The sequence below is a fragment of the Theropithecus gelada genome, unplaced genomic scaffold, assembly GCF_003255815.1.
Source record: "Theropithecus gelada isolate Dixy unplaced genomic scaffold, Tgel_1.0 HiC_scaffold_16249, whole genome shotgun sequence".
NCBI classification, from domain to species: Eukaryota; Metazoa; Chordata; class Mammalia; order Primates; family Cercopithecidae; genus Theropithecus; species Theropithecus gelada.
In genome coordinates, this window is record NW_020258045.1 from 1 (window position 1) to 12,908 (window position 12,908).

General features: G+C 55.6%; 1 pseudogene; it reads right to left on the bottom strand.

Moving 5' to 3' along the window:
- Nucleotides 1-8,902: 8,902 nt before the first annotated feature.
- On the bottom strand, nt 8,903-12,908 carry LOC112617427 (annotated as a pseudogene; the record flags this gene model as incomplete).

Genomic DNA, 12,908 nt, shown 5'->3' on the forward strand with positions numbered 1-12,908 from the left:
TTTAGTCACTTCTTGTACTTTTTCTGTCCTGGTGGGGAAAACTGTAACTTACCCTGAAAAGGTGCAAACAAGCACTAGCCTCCAGCAGGGGGCAGTTCTGTAAAGTCTATAAGCAAGTTTTCACAAGGTATGGCTCTTTTTCCTGTTTAAGTTTCTTAGAGGAGGAGTTCCCCCCTCCCCCCATCCCCACCCCCACTCCGCCCCTTTGTCACTGTATCTAGTGGCTGAGCCTTCAGTGAGAAATTGGAATCCAGATACGGCAGAGTCTCGCTATTTGTAACTTCTAATGTGACCATGGGCTCCTGGGAGCCTAATGAGAAGGTGCCTAGTCTGCCCTAGTCTTTACATTCTTCAGCTCCTGTCAGCCTGATCAGATGAGTGTCTGGTTCCTCCAAGGTGCAGCAGCCCTTGGCCGATGGCCTCTTTGTCTTGCGGCCTTGGCCATTTCCTGTATTGCCTTCTGAACATTTACCCTTCTAGTGTCTTTTTTTTTTTTTTTTTTCCATCTCGCACATTAATCTCTCTCTAGCCTTGTCTGGCTCTGGAATCCTTGCCTAACTTGACTTCTGTTATGTCTACATCCACTTCCATGTCCTCTCACAATGCTACTTTTTTTTTTCCCCCTGAATTCTCCCACTCCTACGGCCAGCTGGTGGGGCCCGAGAAACGGCATGGGCCCTGCCCCCGCCCACGCACTGCTGTCTGTCTCTCCTGTTTTCTTTTGATTCTCTGTCTTTACACTTGCTTTTAGTCTTTCTTTTTCTTTTGCTCTTTTCCCTCTTTTCTTTATACACTTGGAGGGTGAAACAGGCATACCGAGAGTCAGTGTAAATGTTTACAGTCTTACCCTCACCGAGTTCTAAGGCCCGGATTAAAGCAATGAGCCCAGCTTAATGACAGTGTCCACGGTTACCACTGCATATTCTGCACATCTCTCTCCTTGTGGGTTGGTGAAGCTGTTCCCGTCCACGCATAGCTCCTAGTGTACTGATGCCCAAGGCTGGTCCCGGAGGTCAGGTGTGCTAGAGTAAACTTGAGTCCAACGCCTCCACACAGTCATGCTCCACAGGGCTCTAGCTGTCACAAGCAAGGCGGTGGGTTCAGGGTGTTTCCAGTTTAGTAGATCAATGGTTGAAAAGGGCTGATAGATGAAAGTCTGTTGCCCCCCCGGGATGTGGGCCTGATCATTATAATAGACAGGTCCTCGTATCTCCCTGAGAGGCATTTACAGAGTTCCAGCAAGACCAGATCTGAGATGGCCCACTGGACTATCTCGACATCTTTCCTTGGCCTCTCAAGGCTCGGATCCTTCCCTTCGAGGTGAGACCTGGGGCGTGTCAGCTCCTGAATCTCATTTCTGAGGGGGCTGTTGGCCTCGGTGAAGCAGGGTAGGCTGGGACACATGGAAAAAGAATTTGTATTATCTCTCGCGGCTCCCGTAAAACTGGCTCCTCTTGTTGTTTCTTGGGACTCCATTTTTAAACTCTGTGTCTGCTGGCGAAGCTGCTCTTACTTTTACTTTTGGCTATTTTGCAAAAAGTTGTTAAACAGGGCTAAATTTACTCCGGCTTTGTCTACAATCTATTTCGCTGTGAATCAATATAAAGGAATTTGATCTAGGTTCACTGTCTGTCCTCCGACCCCATCACCACCTGAACTACACGGCCAATTGTTCTCTGTCCATAGTTCCTTCCGGGGGCCATCCAACAGCAAAAGAGGGCAAGTCTAATTCACCCAGAGTTCATAACCTCTAGGGGGTTAACTGAACTGTATAATCTCCTGCAAAACCTTTTGTAAGGTTCTGTAACATGCATTTTAGTAGAGTAAGTTTTGACGATTTGATGACTTTCCTTTTATTTTTCTTTTTGAAATGTTTTTTAACAGAGTTCCTAGCGGAGTGGGCTTACTTTGTGTCTGACCTATTTTTCTCCCAAGACAAAACAGCATTCACCCTACAAGAAGGAAAGGGTAAAAGGTCACTCAGTCACCTAATTCACACTAAATCAAAATCAAAGCTAAAACCAAAGTGTAGTTAAAGGCACACCTGTTCGTCAAGCAATTTAAACGAAACCAAAATCAGGAGTAAGACCAAAGTGGCAATAAAGGCATGCCTGTTTATCAAGCAATTCAAGTCAAGTCAAAATTGAAACCAAAACCAAAGTATCAAGCAATTAATTCAAGTCAAGTCAGAAACCGAAACCAAAACCAAAGTGCCAGTACAGGCACGCCGTGGGTGATCAGGCCACGCTTCCACTCAAATGGAGTGGGGGAAGTTCCAAAGAGCAGTCTCAGCAAGTTGCAGATGTCCGGACTTAAAGTGCCAGTTTCTTCCCTGTGTTCAGCCACTGTGCCGATCCTCCACGGGGGCCTGCTGTGCACTGCTCTTTCGAGGCGAGGCGTTCCACCGGGGCAGATGCCTACCTGGCAGCACTCTGAAGATCCACATCACTCAAGCTGGCCAGAGTCCCCCGCAGGGATGCTCTACAGGGCAGGCATAAGCTGCCTAAGGGGCTGCTTCAACCCTCCGTTCATCACCACCTCGCTTCCCGGTGAGGGAACCCAGAAATGTAGCAGGACAAGCCGCAGACAAAAGTCCTGAGACACTGGATTAAAGAAGGAAGAGGTTTTTCATTTGGCCAGGAGCGTCGGCAGACTCGCATCTTAAGAGCCGAGCTCCCCGAAAAAGACAAGTTTTAAAGGCTTACAACTTTAAGGATTGCACGTGAAAGGGTCGTGATAAATCGAGCAAGTGTGGGAAACGTGACTGGGGGCTACCTGCATCAGCTAACAGAACAAAAAGTTTGACAAGGCTTTTTTCATATAGTGTATGGAATTCACAGGTAACAGAAGTAGTTTAGGTCGGGGGTTGATGTTATTATCATTACTTTTGCTTTTTCTTTTCTTTTTTAAATCTCCTAGGGCAGTGTGGTGGCACCAAGGTTGTCTGGCCATGTATCTTACTTTCATTCCTTTCTAACTTTCTGCTTTCTGTGTTTCATCTTGTCTTGTGAACTAGGCGAGGTGCGGGGAGGAGGGCAGCAGGAGTAGTAGTGGTCTCCTTCCTTAGTATTATTATTATTTTGAGACAGAGTCTCGCTCTCTCACCCAGGCTGGATTGCCGTGGCACGATCTCGGCTCACTGCAACCTCAGCCTCCCTGGTTCAGGCAACTCACCTGCCTCAGTGTCCTGAGTAGTTGGGATTACATGCCTATGCCACCAGGAGATCTGGCTAATTGTTACACTTTTCATAGAGACCGGGTTTCACCATGTTGGCCAGCCTGGTCTTGAACTCCTGGCCTCAAGTGATTGATCCGCCCGCTTTGGCCTCCCAATGTGCTGGAATTACAGGCATGAGCCACTGTGCCCGGCCCAGAGAATCTTGTTAATAAATGGTAGAGAAGGGGTTTCCTCAGCCGGCAGGTGGAGGGTGGGGTGTGGTTTACTCAGCCTGCACACTATTAAGGGGGTAAATTAGTGTGGTTTGTGAACTAGATGTGGAAAGTGTGTGGGGGAGTGTGTGTGCGTGTGTGTGTGTATGTATGTATGTATACGCACGTGCACGCGCGTGAGAGTGAGAGAGAGAGAGAGAGAGACCAATCCCAACACGAGGACCCGCAAATGGTGCTTGATTAGGGTCCCTGTCTAGTCACCTGTCTGTCTGTAGATGACTGAGGGTTGCACAGATGAAGATACGCAGTACCTATTGAGCTGTTTCTCCCTCTCATGCATGTCATCTGTGTGGTGGAGAAAGGGAAGAAAAGAGGTTCTGATGGGAAGTTGTCTTCAGGCCTGAGGAAACTGAAGGCAGGCTGACTGGAAGGAGAGCATCCTACGTGACATTTCCATACCTGGGCACCCTTTAGAATGCTGGGTCTGTCAGTCCACCCTGTATGTCAACCCACCCCCCAAGAACAGCACTGTCCGGGGTGCTCTGGTCTCATACCATCCAGCCCACCCGGGCCATCTGGTAGAAGTCTTTGCTGGAGGATTCGAAAGCAGCGTCAACGCAGTTCCCCTGGGGTCGGCTGGCAAAGGCCAGCCTGGGGAGGGTGGCAGGACGTGAGGGGGGCATCAGCCTCAGAGCTCCCTGGAAGGTGGCAGGCAGCCTGTGGGGGACACTGAGTCAGAGACATCTGGCAGGATATAGATCTGGAAGCTGCATCAGTCCTCTCCCATACCTCTCCCATGGAAGTCCCACGGCGGACGGCGGCGGTGGCAGCCCCGGCTGGGGGAGAAGCGGGGTCAAGGGGGACAGGGAAGGAGGCCCTCAGGAGGATTTAGCACCAAAAACCCACCCACCCAGGCTCCCTCCCTCTTGTTGGGTGCCAGGTGCACCATGGGGGGCGGCAAGAGAAACGTTCACTCCGTGCTTTTTGTGTTTCATCGTTTTCATTTTACAAGAGATGCCCCTTTGAACAACCAGACGGTGGATGTGACGGGAGAAGTTTCAAGGCCAGGAGTTTGAGACCAGCCTGAGCAACTGAGCAACACAAGTAGGAGAGGCCAGCTGCAAAACACGAATGAAAGGAGGAGGAGGAGGAGGAGGCGGCAGCCGGGGTGGGGGTGTGTGTTTGTGGGGGGGAGGAATGAAAGAAAAGAAAAGGAAACAGAAAAGCAACCACCAAACAAGGTAACAGTCTCCAATGGTGCAGGCACACACACACACACACACACACACACACACACAAAACTGATTTCACGTCTTTTCCAACAACATGGGTAGAGCCAGAAGCAAGTATGTACAAGAAAAAAGCACAGACATCCCCTGAGTCTGTAAAATACCAAAGCAACCACCAGCGCCAGCACCAGCACCGGCACCCCCACCCCCACCATGACCACCACCACCGCAGCAGCAACAGAACAGAACAGAAGCACCAACACAAAACCACCATCACCACAATCACCAGTTGGGGGTAGGCGAGGGAGAGCCCTCAGGCTCAGTCCCCTCAGGTTTAAAAAAGAAAACAGCAGACTGATTCCTGTGCGTAGGCAGGAAAAATCCAATCACAGTTCTCCCTTCGTAGTAAGGGAAGTAGAATGAGGAAAAGGGCTTATCAATCTTCTTGCGATGGACGGAGACCATACACGTCAAAAAAAATTAAAATACACACATCGAGACTTTCTACACTACTGAAAAGCATCGGAGATCAGGCGCAGAGCACTCAATGGGGCTTGTGCTAGTCGAAAGAAAAGGCAGATTGGTGAGGAGATGCGTCTCAAAATTTTATTTGTTTGCACTCCACGTACTATCAAGTAGGCATCTGGACTGGACACAGAAAACGGAAAGAACCAACACATGAGAAATACGATCCAAGCGTACCGTGCCCACGAGTGTCATCACAGCAGTCTGGGAGGCTGATGCGGTAGCATCGCTGGAGCCCAGAAGTTTGAGATCATCTTGACATGTGAGACGACACCTGAGATATAATAATAATAATAATAATAATAACAATAATAATAATAATAATAATAATAATAGTAATAGTAATAACAATAGACTTCTAAAAAGAGATTGTATGTGCCCAGAGCATGGACAAGAAAGCAAGACCACATCCCTACTGAAAGGACGAGAGAGAGAGAGAGAGAGAGAGAGAGAAGCAAATATAGAATGAACTAGGTGCAATGGCTCACGCCTGTAATAGCAGCAGTGTGTGTGGCCGAGGCAGGTGGATTTCTTGAGAACAGGAGTTCGAGACCAGCCGGGGCAACTTGATAGCACCTCGAACCCCATGTCACATACATACATACATACGTACGGAAAGCATGACAAACAACATAAAGGTTAACCGGTGTGGTGGTGCGTGCCTGTAGTCCCACGAAAGCAAGTAAGAAAGTATGTAAGTAAGTAAGTAAACACTTTTTACATAAAACTAAGTGAAAAAATAAGTGAGCGGCTGGGCACGGTGGCTCACGCCTGCAATCCCAGCACTTTGTGAGGCCGAGGCGGGTGGATCATGAGGTCAGGAGTGCAAGACCAGGCTGGGCAAGATAGTGAAACCCTGTCTCTAGTAAAAATACAAAAAAAATTAGGCGTGGTGACAGACGCTTGTAATCCCAGCTACTTGGGAGACTGAGGCAAAGAATTGCTTGAGCCCGGGAGGTGGAGTTTGCAGTGAGTCGAGATCGCACCAGTGCACTTCAGCCTGGGCGACAGAGCAAGACTCCATCTCCAAAAAAGAAAAAAAAAAAAAAAAACAAAAAAAACAAGCAAGCAAGTAAACGATGAACATGACAATGACATAGAAGTAATAACCCATAAGAATAAACAAGCAAATAAGAGGGCATGAGTAAAGCTACAAGGTAATTCCGATCACAATGAATTGTTTTCTCTGCACCCCACCTCACCTCACGTCAGCTGGAGTGGAAGTGCGTGATCACAGCTCACGTTCGCCTCTACCTCCTGGGGTTAAGAGAATAAACAAGCAAATAAGAGGGCATGAGTAAAGCTACAAGGTAATTCAGATGACAATGAATTCTTTTCTCTGCACCCCAGCTCACCTCGTGTCAGCTGGAGTGGAGGTGCGCGATTGATCACAGCTCACAGCTCACAGCTCCCGGGGTTAAGAGATCCCTGTAGTCCCAGCTACTTGGGAGGCTGAGATCACCAGAGCCCAGGGAGGTCGAGGCTGCCGTGGACCACGATCGTGCGCCTGCAAGTCCAGGGTGCGACAGAGTGAGAAGACCAGGCAGGCTGAAAAAGAAAATGAACGAAAATAAAAAAGGAAGGAAGGAAGGAAGGAAGGAAGGGAGGGAGGGAGGAAGGGAGGGAAAGAAGGAAGGAAGGAGGGAGGGAGGGAGGGAAAGAAGGAAGGAGGGAGGGAGGGAGGGAAGAAAGGTGGAGGGAGGGAAGGAAGGATTATACATGCATATGGAAATGAAGTTTATATTGAATACATATTGAGAGATTCAGATTTTTATAATCAGAAACATACATTGTATAATGATAGAAAGTTTTATCAGTATGTATATATATGCATATATGTACAAATATATGTGTATATATACACACACAGAAAAATGCATGCATGTGTGTATAGAAATAGGTGTGTATGTATGTATGTATGAATGTATGTATGTATGTATGCATATGTACATGTACATGTACATACACAGCAGCGTGCAGAACATAAGATTTAATAAACAAAGGAATTGGCCGGGCACGGTGGCTCACACCTGTACTCCCAGCACGGTTTGGGAGAGGCCGAGGTGGGCGGATCACGAGGTCAGGAGTTGGAGACCAGCCTGGCCAGTATGGTGAAACTCCGTGCTTACGCAAAATACAACCCTGGAGGCAGAGGTAGCAGTGAGCCTAGAAGGCATCCCTGCACTCCAGCCTGGGGCGACAGAGCGAGACTCTATCTCCAGAAAAAGAAAAGAAAAAGAAAAAGAAAAAGAAGAGAGGCCGGGCGCGGCGGCTCAAGCCTGTAATCCCAGCACTTTGGGAGGCCGAGACGGGTGGATCACGAGGTCAGGAGATTGAGACCATCCTGGCTAACACGGTGAAACCCCGTCTCTACTAAAAAAAATACAAAAACAACTAGCCGGGCGAGGTGGTGGGCGCCTGTAGTCCCAGCTACTCGGGAGGCTGAGGCAGGAGAGTGGCGCATAAACTCGGGAGGCAAAGATTGCAGTGAGCTGAGATCCGGCCACTGCACTCCAGCCTGGGCGACAGAGCCAGACTCCATCTCCAAAAAAAAAAAGAAAAAGAAAAAAGAAAAAAAGAAAGGAGAGAAGAAAGTATTGCCGAAGGCAACAGTGACTGCCTCTTAAAAGTACAGCAGAAACAAACTGAAAGTGGGGCTGAAAAAAATACAGGAGTTCCGCGTGGTCCCAGCTACACCGAAGGCCGAGGTGGGTGAAGGCCGCCTGCCCGTGAAGCGGGGATAGCCGCCCTCGCATGGGTGAGCCCGCCACGTCAAGTGGGTCAGCTACCAGCCGCCTGCTGGTCAACCTGGATGGGAGGCGATGAGACCGTCAGCGGCTAAGTCCGGAGCTCACAGGCGGCAGCTGGTCGACCTCGGAGGGGGCCCACCGAGAAGCGTCTGCTGGAGGTCCAGCCCCGTCCCGACACACCGCTCCGGCGAGAGGGCCTGCTGGTCAACCTCGGACATGGCCAACCGCATGCCTAAGTGTCGCGCCCTCGGGCGAGAGCTGGTCAAGCCCGGAGGCAGGCCCGAACGAGAAGTGGCCGCGAGCGGAGATTTGGCCGGGTGTGGGGACGCCCCGGACCTTGCCACCTGCCCCTACTCTGCCCCCGCGGTCTGCTGGTCAACCCGTGCGGAGGAAAGAGGAGGAAGGGTGCGCGAGGGCCGGAGATGCAGGTGGCCGCCCCCCGGGCCCGCACGGCCACCCTTGGGACAGGGGCCGGCGGGCCGCGGACCCAGCTCAGTGCGCTCCACCTCCGTGGGTGCCACCCAGGCTCCCCAGACACCGTCCCAGCCTGGAGGGACGAACTCCACCCGGCGGTGGATGGGGAGGAGGTGGGAACCGAAGAAGCGGGGGTGCCGAGCGGGTACGCGCGCCCCCCGCCAAACTCCTCCCCGCCCGTGGTCGGCAGGAGGCCGGGAGGAAGACGGATGGATGGTGCCGGACATGCATGCCCCACCGGGCCACCGCGCACAGACAAACCCTTGTGTCGAGGGAGTTGCTCTGCTACCTATGAAACCCCGACTCAGAAGCAGGTCGTCTACGAATGGTTTAGCACCAGGTTCCTCACGAACGTGCATTGCATGATGGGCGAGGGGGCGGCCACCTTTCCGGCCGCACCCCGTTTCCCAGGAGAAGGGCACTCTGCACCGGACCCCGGTCCCGGCGCACAGCGGGGCACCCCCCCGCGAGGCGAGGTGGCCCACCAGCGGGGACAGGCAGGGGACCGGCTATCCGAGGCCAAGGCTCCGCGGCACTGCCATATCTTCCGCCTGGGCGGGATTCTGACTTACAGGCGTTCAGTCATAATCCCACAGATGGTAGCTTTGCCCCATTGGCTCCTCAGCCAAGCACATACACCAAATGTCTGAACCTGCGGTTCCTCTCATACTGAACAGGATTACCATGGCAACAACACATCACCAGTAGGGTAAAACTAACCTGTCTCAAGACGGTCTAAACTCAGCTCATGTTCCCTATTAGTGGGTGAACAATCCAACGCTGGGGTGAATTCTGCTTCACAATGATAGGAAGAGCCCACATCGAAGGATCAAAAAGTGATGTCACTATGAACACTTGGCCGCCACAAACCAGTTATCCCTGTGGTAACTGTTCTGACACCTCCTGCTTAAAACCCAAAAGGTCAGAAGAATCACGAGGCCCCGGTTTCACGGTTTGTATTCATACTGAAAATCAAGATCAAGCGAGCTTTTGCCCTTCTGCTCCACGGGAGGTTTCTGTCCTCCCTGAGCTCGCCTTAGGACACCTGCGTTACCGTTTGACAGGTGTACCGCCCCAGTCAAACTCCCCACCTGGCACTGTCCCCAGAGCAGGCCGCGCCCGGCTGGCATGCGGCCGGGCACTTGGCGCCAGAAGCAAGACCCCCTCAGGGTTCGCCCCCCCCCGCCTCACCAGGTCAGTGAAAAAACGATCAGAGTAGTGGTATTTCACCGGCGGCTAGCAAGGCCGGCGGACCCCGCCCCGCCCCCTCGCGGGGACGGGGTGGCGGCGGGGGCCTCCCACTTATTCTACACCTCTCATGTCTCTTCACTGTGCCAGACTAGTGTCAAGCTCAACAGGGTCTTCTTTCCCCGCTGATTCCGCCAAGCCCGTTCCCTTGGCTGTGGTTTCGCTGGATAATAGGTAGGGACAGTGGGAATCTCGTTCATCCATTCATGTGCATCACTAATTAGATGACGAGGCATTTGGGTACCTTAAGAGAGTCATAGTTACCTCCCGCCGTTTACCCGCACTTCATTTAATTTCTTCACTTTGACATTCAGAGCACTGGGAAGAAATCACATCGCGTCAACACCCACCGTGGGCCCTAGCGATGCTTTGTTTTAAAGAGTCAGATTTCCCTGGTCTGCACCAGTTCTAAGTCGGCTCCTACGCGCTGGCTGAGGCAAGGCACTGCACGGAACCGCGGCCCTGGGGGCGGACCCAGCAGGGGGGACTGGCCGGCGGCCCGCTGCTGCCACCGCCGCGCAGTAAGGGGGGAGAACGGGGGCAGACGGGCCGGGGGGGAGGCGGGAGTACGAACCCCCACCCGCCGCCTGCCAACGCCCAACCGTTTCCCGCCCCCACGGACACACGCGAGGGCAGAGCGAGCGGGGCACACCGGCACCCGCTGGGCTCCCCGGGGGTGGCCACGACACCCGCCACAGCTGGGGCGATCCACGGGAAGGGCCCGGCTCGCGTCCAGAGTCGCTGCCGCCGCCGGCCCCCCAGGTGCCTGGGCCCCCCCCCGCGGGGGACCGTGCCCCCTCCGCTGGGGCCCCGCGGCTGCCGCCGCCCCTCCGCCCAACCCTTCCCCCCGCACCTCCGGGGAGGAGATGGGGAGAGAGGGCGCGGGCGAGGGAGCGAGAGGCCCGCGGGGTGGGGTGGGGGAGGGCCGCGAAGGGGGTGCCCCAGGTGTGGGGTGCGGTGGCGGTGCCTCGTCCAGCCGCGACGCCTGCCCAGTCCTGCTTCATGCCCCAGCCCGACCGACCCAGCCCTTAGAGCCAATCCTTATCCCAAAGTTACGGATCCGGATCCGGCTTGCCAACTTCCCTTACATACATTGTTCCAACATGCCAGAGGCTGTTCACCTTGGAGACCTGATACGGATATGGGTACGGCCCAGCGCGAGATTTACACCCTCTCCCCCCAGATTTTCAAGGGCCAGTGAGAGCTCACCAGATGCCGCCGGAACCACGACCCTTTCCAAGGCACGGGCCCCTCTCGGGGTGAACCCATTCCAGGGCGCCCTGTCCTTCACAAAGAAAAGAGAACTCTCCCCGGGGCTCCCGCTGGCTTCTCCAGGATTGGTCGTGTTACCGCACTGGACGCCTCGTGGCGCCCATCTCTGCCACTCTGGATTCGGGGATCTGAACCCGACTCCCTGTCGATCAGCTGAGGGTAATGGAGGCCATCGCCCGTCCCTTTGGAACGGCGCTCGCCCATCTCTCAGGACCGACTGACCCATGTTCAACTGCTGTTCACATGGAACCCTTTCCACTTCGGCCTTCAAAGTTCTCGTTTGAATATTTGCTACCGCCACCAAAATCTGCACCTGCGGCGGCTCCACCCGGACCCATGCCCTAGGCTTCAAGGCTCACCGCAGCGGCCCTTGTACTCATCGTGGCGTAGCGTCCGCGGGGCTCCGGGGGCGGGCGGGGGGGAGGAGGAGGATGGGAGACCCCCCACACGCTACACCCCCACGCGTGCCGACCCCCGCTGCTCCCGTCCACTCTTGACTGCCAGCGACGGCCGGGTATGGGCCCGATGCTCCAGTGCCATCCATTTTCAGGGCTAGTTGATTTGGCATGTGAGTTGTTACACACTCCCTAGCGGATTCCGACTTCCATGGCCACCATCCTGCTGTCTACATCAACCAACACCTTTTCTAGGGTCTGACGAGCATCGGCATCGGGCTCCTTAACCCGGCGTTTGGTTCATCCCGCAGCGCCAGTTCTGCTTACCAAAAGTGGCCCACTAGGCACTCGCATTCCACGCCCGGCTCCACGCCAGCGAGCCGGGCTTCTTACCCATTTAAAGTTTGAGAATAGGTTGAGATCGTTTCGGCCCCCAAGACCTCTAATCATTCGCTTTACCGGATAAAACTGCGTGGGAGGTTGGGTTTGCGAGAGCGCCAGCTATCCTGAGGGAAACTTCGGAGGGAACCAGCTACTAGATGGTTCGATTAGTCTTTCGCCCCTATACCCAGGTCGGACGACCGATTTGCACGTCAGGACCGCTACGGACCTCCACCAGAGTTTCCTCTGGCTTCGCCCTGCCCAGGCATAGTTCACCATCTTTCGGGTCCTAACACGTGCGCTCGTGCTCCACCTCCCCGGCGCGGCGGGCGAGACGGGCCGGTGGTGCGCCCTCGGCGGACTGGAGAGGCCTCGGGATCCCACCTCGGCCGGCGAGCGCGCCGGCCTTCACCTTCATTGCGCCACGGCGGCTTTCGTGCGAGCCCCTGACTCGCGCACGTGTTAGACTCCTTGGTCCGTGTTTCAAGATGGGTCGGGTGGGTAGCCGACATCGCCGCCGACCCCGAGCGCTCGCTCCGCCGTCCCCCTCTTCGAGGGACGCGCGCGTGGCCCCGAGAGAACCCCCCCCGGGCCCGACGGCGCGACCCGCCCGGGGCGCACTGGGGACAGTCCGCCCCGCCCCCACCCGCGCGGGCCCCCGTCGCCGGGGGTGCGGGGAGGGGGTGGGAGAGCGGTCGCGCCGTGGGAGGGGTGGCCCGGCCCCCCACGAGGAACGCCGGCGCGCCCCCGCGGGGGGGACCCCCTCGCGGGGGGCCCCCGCGGGGGTGGGCGCCGGGAGGGGGGAGAGCGCGGCGACGGGTCTCGCTCCCTCGGCCCCGGGATTCGGCGAGTGCTGCTGCCGGGGGGCTGTAACACTCGGGGGGTGGTCCCGCCGCCACCGCCGCCGCCACCCCGACCCGCGCCCTCCCGGGGGAGGACGCGGGCGGGGGGAAGACGGGGCGGGACGGGGCCCCCCGAGCCACCTTCCCCGCCGGGCCTTCCCAGCCGTCCCGGAGCCGGTCGCGGCGCACCGCCGCGGTGGAAATGCGCCCGGCGGCGGCCGGTCGCCGGTCGGGGGACGGTCCCCCGCCGACCCCACCCCCGGCCCCGCCCGCCCACCCCCGCACCCGCCGGAGCCCGCCCCCTCCGGGGAGGAGGAGGAGGGGCGGCGGGGGAGGGAGGGCGGGTGGAGGGGTCGGGAGGAACGGGGGGCGGGAAAGATCCGCCGGGCCGCCGACACGGCC